Below are 8,306 nucleotides of genomic sequence, written 5' to 3'. Positions count from 1 at the left end.
GTACATTTGTGTTCCCAGGAGGGAACACAGGAGGCTGAGGATCATGTGAACCCAGGAAGTCGAGGCTGCAGTGAGCCATACTGCACCACTGCACTCCAACTTGAGTGACAGAGCAAGACCCTGTCTCAAAAAAAAAAAAAAAAAAAAGGTTAGTCCTAGGTGTGGTGGCTGCACCCTACAGGATGTTGTCATGTTTGCATCATTAGAGCTTCCCAGTTAGAGTACTTACAACTCCTTTCTCGTCTAGAAGCCCAGACGAGCATTGAAGGCTGGTGCCCTAGTAATCTGCCACTGAAAATTCCTTTGTGGCCCTCTCGGCTAATCGTTGCCGGCGGGGCGTGGACTTCGCCGCTGACTCCACCTCCGCGACTCTGGGTCATCTCCAGCCGCGCGCCGGGCGGGAAGGCAAGATGGCGGAGTAGCAACGCAGGGCGCTCGGTGTGCAGGCTCTGGCGACTTCGGTTCCGGTTTCTGCAGCAGCTGCGATCGCTTACCGGAGCGCTTAGGGTAGTTGGCCAGAATGCCGAACATCAAGATCTTCAGCGGCAGCTCCCACCAGGACTTATCTCAGAAAATAGCCGACCGCCTGGGCCTGGAGCTAGGCAAGGTGGTGACTAAGAAATTCAGCAACCAGGAGACCTGTGTGGAAATTGGCGAGAGTGTACGTGGAGAGGATGTCTACATCGTTCAGAGTGGTTGTGGCGAAATCAATGACAACTTAATGGAGCTTTTGATCATGATTAATGCCTGCAAGATTGCTTCAGCCAGCCGGGTCACTGCAGTCATCCCATGCTTCCCTTACGCCCGGCAGGATAAGAAAGATAAGAGCCGGGCGCCAATCTCAGCCAAGCTTGTTGCAAATATGCTATCTGTAGCAGGCGCAGATCATATTATCACCATGGACCTACACGCTTCTCAAATTCAGGGCTTTTTTGATATCCCAGTGGACAATCTGTATGCAGAGCCAGCTGTCCTAAAGTGGATAAGGGAGAATATCTCTGAGTGGAGGAACTGCACGATTGTCTCACCTGATGCTGGTGGAGCGAAGAGAGTGACCTCCATTGCAGACAGGCTGAATGTGGACTTTGCCTTGATTCACAAAGAACGGAAGAAGGCCAATGAAGTGGACCGCATGGTGCTTGTGGGAGATGTGAAGGATCGGGTGGCCATCCTTGTAGATGACATGGCTGACACTTGTGGCACAATCTGCCATGCAGCTGACAAACTTCTCTCAGCTGGAGCCACCAGAGTTTATGCCATCTTGACTCATGGAATCTTCTCCGGTCCAGCTATTTCTCGCATCAACGACGCATGCTTTGAAGCAGTAGTGGTCACCAACACCATACCTCAGGAGGACAAGATGAAGCATTGCTCCAAAATACAAGTGATCGACATCTCTATGATTCTTGCAGAAGCCATCAGGAGAACTCACAATGGGGAATCCGTTTCTTACCTATTCAGCCATGTCCCTTTATAACTTCTGAGGCTTTTTGAGATTAAAAAAAAAAAAAAAAAAAAAAAATCCATGCCACCCCTTGTTTTCCCTTGGTATTTGATGACAAATTCAGCGGAAGACTCGGCTTGCTCCAGTGTAGCTTTCTACATCCTACATCAGGTATATTATAGCTTATCCAAAATGGGGAAAGACGATTGAGATTAGCTACTGGGACCTCCTACCTGCATTATCTCATTCTGGCTTCCTTGATGATTTTGTGAGCCTTGCAGCTTTAGCTATAGCTCAACTGCTGCAAGATTTCAGACTTTTGAGGATGTTGTGTGAGGGTGTTTGTGATTGGGAAAGCTCAGACTACTTTGCATGTGAATGCTTCAGGGTTTTCTTTATTGAGAACTAGCAACAAAGCCAACCCATGTGTGGTGACCAGTTCTCCCCAAGGTCTATGCTAAATTATAGCAAGAGCCTTGGGCAACCCCAAACCTAGTCCCAGTGGCTCAGCACTCTGTAAGGCAGGAGCAGGCAGCTGGACTGGAGCAGACATTAGATGGTGGGGGTAGGGGGGATGGGGGTGGAGATAGGTTAAGCAGGGGAGACAGCAAATGTTTCTTGAGGGGAAGAAGCCTGATCCATCACCATCTGCTTGACTATGTAGCTTGTGTTCTCCTTTGTACCTATTCTTTTTGATTTGGCCTTACCTTTATCTATCTTGATCCTTTCCTGGCCAAATAGCCTCTTGGGCCCAAATCAACATTGTACTAGTCTTCTGGAAAGCAAAAGTGCTTCCTGCTTTGTAATCGCTAACATTCACATTAGATGATGTGCTATACCTTGATCTTCCTTAGCCTGCTGCCACTGAGGCAGTAGGTGTTAGGTGGTATTATAATGCCTTTTGATTAAGTATTTAATTTTCATCTTCCTTCTTTGGATCTATTTGGCTTCTCAAATGAACTGAGATTCCTGTTAAAAAAGATTGATGTTACTGTCTCTTGTAGAGGAAACTAATAAAGTGTCTGTATCTGTGTGAACAAAAAAAAGAAAGAAAATTCTATTTGTGTAGGCAGTGCCATCTACTATGGACATTTTGATATTAGAACTCCCTGGTGATGCCCAGTAAGCTAACCAAATGTGGAGGGAAGAAGCAAAGCTAATAGAAAACTATTGGTGCTAGATATTTTTTATTTGTCCCTTCAGATTCACTCTCCATTGTTCTCTACTCTGTTCTGGTCTCAGGGAGCTGATACTCTATAGATTACTTCCTGGCCACCTGGCTTCTGGTTGGGTCCAGCCAGTGAAAGGCTCTGGTGGGAACCTGAATGGTAAGAGAAGGGAAACCTCAGGCCTTTATTCCCCCAGCTCTCTCCCTGCAGGGCCATAGGTTAGCAATGACTACATAATTCTATTTGAGAACACAGCTTCTAGTGAGTGGCTCTCTCTGCAGCTGCAGATCTCACTATATTCCAAGAACTGCTCCCTCTCTTCCTCCTTCAGCCAGAACCAGTAACAGCTTCCCACTTTTGCCAGCCCTGGGGTTCTTTACTGACTGTTGGCGGTTTTCCTTAACCCTGCTCACACTTTTGTGAATGATTTTACTAAACTCTTTCCTGCCACCTTTTTTGAGTGTGCCACTTGTTTCTTGCTAGGGACTCTGTTGGATACACTAGTTGATGAATTTAAAGAGTAAGAATTATTGGCCGGACGTGGTCTCTCACGCCTGTATCTCCACACTTTGGGAGGCCAAGGCGGGCAGATCACCTGAGGTCAACAGTTTGAGACCTGCCTGGCCAACATGGTGAAACCCTGTCTCTACTAAAAATGCAAAAAATTAGCTGGGTGTGGTGGTGGGTTCCTGTAATCCCAGCTACTCAGGAGGCTGAGGCAGGAGAATTACTTGAACCCAGGACGCGGAAGTTGCAGTGAGTCGAGATCGCACCATTGCACTCCAGCCTGGGCAACGAGCGAAACTCTGTCTCAAAAAAAAAAAAAAAAAAGAATTACTAGCTCATTTATGAACTAATAACAAAGATAAATGATATGGTATTTCATAAAGTAGTTATCACATATTCCTAGCCACAAAAAAATGAAGCATATTGCAAATTTTACACAGCAGGCCCTCAAATGATATCATTTTGTTCAACATTGTTTTGTTATAATGTGATGAGGAAAAAAATAAATTCCTGGCTCAGCCACTGCCTGTGTGGAGTTTGCCTATTCTTCCCAAGCCTGGATGGGTTTTCTCTGGAGACTCTGGTTTCCTTCCACATCCAAGAGATGTGTACTTTAGATTAGCTGGCATGTCTGAATGACCCCAGGCTGAGTGAGCGTGAGTGTGCATGTGACTGCACCCTGCAATTGAAGGGCATCCTGTCCTGGATTGGTTCCTGCCTGACACCCTGAGCTGCCTGGACAGGCTCTAGCCACCCAAGACCCTGATCTGGAATCAGAGAGTTGGAAAATGGATAAACACTTGAAGACAAGTTATTGTATTTACTTCAATTTTTATTATTAGAAGTGTTTTGGGTCTCTTTATAGAAACTTGGTGATATTGTTGTGATCAGAAATATGCCATAGGAACTTAACATTTGTTTATTATCAGTTAGCTCATGGTAAAATTGATTTCATTATATATGGTTTTACATAAAGTAGCAGTTTTCAGTAATCTATTTACAGTGACATTGAGAACTTACTATACATGAAAGCTTTGCCAAGAAAGAGTGTCAGGTGGCCCAGACTTTACTGTTATATTGAAAGGGCCCAAAGAGAATATATGAGCAGTGATATTCATTACAGCATTATTTTTTTGTATTAAAAAATTATAGCATTGCCCCATCTCCCCAATAAAGAAATCAATTAAAATTGGAGCAAAATCACATGTACATCAACATAAAAATAGTTGGCCGGGCGTGGTGGCTCAAGACTGTAATTTCAGCTCTTTGGGAAGCTGAGGTGGGTGGATTGTTTGAGGCCAGAAGTTTGAGACCAGCCTGGACAACATGGGGAAACCCCGTCCTTACAAAAAATATTTTTAAAAAGTAGCTGAAGGTGGTGGCATGTGCCTGTAGTCCCAGCTACTCGGGAGGCTGAGGTGAGAGGATCACTTGAGCCTGGGAGGTTGAGGCTGGAGCTGCAGTGAGCTGCAATTGCACCACTGCACTCCAGCCTGGGCAACCAGCATGAAAACATGTATCTAACAAATAAAATAAAACAAAATAAAATGAAGAAGAATGGCCAGTTTATAGTACTTGTTTCGTAAGAAAAAAGTATGTAGCCATTAAAAGAAATAAGGGATATCTTTAAGTGCCAAAATAGAAAGATACCTATGACTCTCTTTTGAGTATATTTAAAAAGTTGTCAAATTGTACATATAATAATATATTCTAATATTTCTAAGAATAAATGTGAATTCATTTATTTCAACAAATACATACTAAGTACATGCTATGCATCAGGCATTTTTCTAGGCTATAGGAATTCAACAGAATAAAACAGTTTGTTTTTTAAAAAAAAAAAAACCTTGTTGGCTGAGTGTGGTGGCTCATACCTGTAATCTCAGCACTTTGGGAGGTCAACCTAAGAGGACTACTTGAGCTCAAGATTTTGAGACCATCATGGACAACAAAGTAAAACCTTGTCTCTGCTAAAAATAAAAAATAAAAAAATTTAGCCAGGGTGATGGCACATACCTGCAGCTTCAGCCACTTGGGAGGCTGCATGGGAGGATCACTTGAGCCCAGGAGTGTGTGCCTGCAGTGAGCTGTGATTGCTCCACTGCACTCCAGCCTGGGTAACAGAGCAAGACCTTGTCTCAAAAACAAAAAAAAACTTACTGCCTCATGGAGCTTGTAGTCCTTGGTGGGGTGGAGCAAGGGGGAGAATGTTGGACAGAGACAGGGCTACAGTGTTGGAGAAGATAGTCAGGGAAAGCCTCATTAAGAAGGAGATATTTGAGGACATTCCTAAAGGACGGATGTGGGAAAAGAACATTCCACATAGAAGGAAGAGGAAGGGCAAAGGCCCTGAGGCTGAAGTGTGCTCGATGCATTGGAGGCACAGACAAATGGGAAACTGTTTTCTAAATAATTTCTGGCCGGGAGTGGTGGCTCACACATGTAATCCCCGCACTTCGGGAGGCTGAGGCAGGCAGATCACCTGAGGTCAGCAGTTTGAGACCAGTCTAGCCAACATGGTGAAACCCTGTCTCTGCTAAAAATACAAAAAATTAGCGGGGCATGGTGGTGGGTGCCTGTAATACTAGCTACTCAGGAGGCTGAGGCAGAATTACTTGAACCAGGGAGGTGAAGGTTGCAGTGAGCTGAGATCATGCCACTGCACTCCAGCCAGGGCTAAAAGAGCGAGACGCCATCTAAAAAAAAAAAAAAAATTCTAACTTTTAAGTTCAGGAGTACATGTGCAAGATGTGCAGATTTAGGAAACTCTTAACTGTAGTTGCTCCTGGGGATTGAGAAACATTCCTTTTTTTTTTTTTTTTTTTTTGAGGCGGGGTCTTGCTCTGCCACCCTGAAGTACTGTGGCACCAACCATCAGGGCTCACGGCAGCCTCAACCTCCTAGGTGCAAGCGATCCTTCCACCTCAGATCCTTCCAACTACTCACAAGTAGCTGGAACTACAGGTGTGCACCACCATGCCTGGCTAACTTTTAAATTTTTTTTTTACAGACAGGGTTTTGCCATGTTGCCCAGACTGGTCTGGAGCTCCTGGATTCAAGCAATTCACCTGCCTCGGCCTCCCAAAGTGCTGGGATTACAGGCATGAGTTACCATGCCTGGCCCATTCCTCCTTTTTTTTTTTTTTTTTTTGAAGAGATACTCAATTTTAATTTTATATGCTGATGTATTATTAACATGTCAAATTAGATGTGTACACCTTTTTAAATTTTAAACCAATTTGCTTTTTCGGGGAGAATTAGAAAACAAAAGACCTGATTAGTCTAGCACAGGTCAAGAAATTAAACATAATGCTCCAAAAGCACCAACATTTTCCTAGGAAATGACTCAAAAAATTTTTGGTCAAAATTGCATATTGATACTGCAGGATTATTCAAGTGTTAAAATTAATCCCAGTGGCCTCAGTGCAACATCAGTTTCAGTTCAAATGCCTGCTGTCATAATGACAGCCCCACACCGATTATTTATATCACATGTCTTGCCAGACACTATAGCCTCTGACAGCAGATTTGCATTTACTTTTATTGAGTTAGGAGAATTTGTATATGAGAATATTATGAGATGTCACCACTGTGATTCATTGTCCTTAAGCAAACTATCAGCCTTAATAGAAACGAAGGATTCCTAGAAGCAAGATGTTAGACGAAATTGGCCAATACTATTTGTTGGCTTCTTCATTCAACATTTAATTGCATATTCAACAAAAGTCCTTCTGGGCTGCCACTGAGGCAGCATCTCCAATCTTACATCAACTAACTTTGATGAGATTAAATTGAGATTTTCTTCTGTCTATACTCACTCAGTCTGTTCATTTTTACTAGCTCTGTTAGTCTTTTCAAGAACTATGGGACCCCCCTCCTTCCTTCCTTCTGGCTTCCTCCTCTTTTTCCCTTTTCTTCCCAATTCATGTCCATATTTACCTTCATGTTTTCTCTCTGCATCATAAATTGTACATTTCTTTTCCCTCTACAAATTCCAGCTGATATTGCCCTCACCTTCTCTCCTCCTGTTTTCTTTTCCCCTATATATTCGTTTTTCTACTTTATATTAAATGTTCATGTTAACAGGAAGCAGAAATTTATGGTAATAGACTTTATACTTTTTTACCTCATTTTTAACAAAATAGAAAACAGGGAAAATGGGAAAAAAACTGTAAACATACAAATTCATTAAAATATTTTTCACTTAATAAAAAGGGGGAGCACAGTGGCTTACACTTGTAATTCCAGCATTTTGGGAAGCTGAGGCAGGAAGATTACATGAGCCTAGGAGTTTGAGACCAGCCTTGGCAACCTAATGAGACCCTGTTGCTATTAAAAACATTTTTTTTAAAAAAAAGAAAAACAAAGCCTTGAGCAGGTGGATTCCTACTACTATAATTGAGGTGAAGGTGTGCCCTGTACAAGGACTGGCTGTAGGTAAATTAGAGGAGTGTTGTTTTGGTGACCAACAGTTGCATTAATTAAAAGGGAATTTAGGAGATGCCTAATGGGGCAGGGTGCAGGGCATGATGGCTCACACCTATAATCCCAGCACTTTGGAAGGCCGAGGAGGACGGATCACTTGAGGTCAGGAGTTCAAAACCAGCCTAGCCAACCTGGTGAAACCCGGTCTCTACTAAAACTACAAAAATTAGTCGGGTGGGTGCTTGCCTATAATTCCAGCTATTTGGGGAGGCTGAGGCATGAGAATTGCTGGAACTCAGGAGGCAGAGTTTGCAGTGAGCCGAGATCACACTACTGTACTTCATCCTGGGTGACAGAGCAAGACTCTTTCAAAAAAAAAGAAAGAGGCCTATTGAATACTCTGGTGTCGGTCTCCATTCCTGTGCCCATAATAGACATTGCCAACCAATCACAGCCCTCCGCCCACCTCTTCTGGTTGCAGCTCAGGATCCTTCTCAACACAAAACTCCAGGGAGCCCTACCACTCCAATGAGGATGAAACTTACCATCCGGATTTCCCATAAGGGTGAAACTTAAGCTGTTTTGGAAGGATCTCTTCCAGAGTCATCTGCCATTGGGGCTGGGCTGTACCACTTCTCCAAGACCACCAAGGTAAACACAGGAAGTCCCTCAGAACTAAAACTTGGATAAGCTGGTCAGGACTTCGCCCCAAGGCACCATTTAAAAGGCAGAATTTTTATAATAATTAAAAAATTACATAA

The 8,306-nt window shown here is 43.5% G+C and overlaps 1 pseudogene across 1 annotated transcript; it reads left to right on the top strand.

Annotated features, from left to right (window-relative positions):
• The first annotated feature begins 413 nt into the window (after window positions 1-413).
• On the top strand, window positions 414-2,494 carry LOC116564441 (annotated as a pseudogene). The gene has a single exon (XR_004274897.1). The product of XR_004274897.1 is annotated as a ribose-phosphate pyrophosphokinase 1 pseudogene (transcript).
• The last annotated feature ends 5,812 nt before the right edge of the window (window positions 2,495-8,306 follow it).

Source organism: Sapajus apella, unplaced genomic scaffold (assembly GCF_009761245.1).
Source record: "Sapajus apella isolate SASKATOON/1434 unplaced genomic scaffold, GSC_monkey_1.0 scaffold2, whole genome shotgun sequence".
NCBI classification, from domain to species: domain Eukaryota; kingdom Metazoa; phylum Chordata; class Mammalia; order Primates; family Cebidae; genus Sapajus; species Sapajus apella.
The sequence above is the reverse complement of the archived record's forward strand: the minus strand, read 5'-3'. Positions and strand labels throughout refer to the sequence as shown.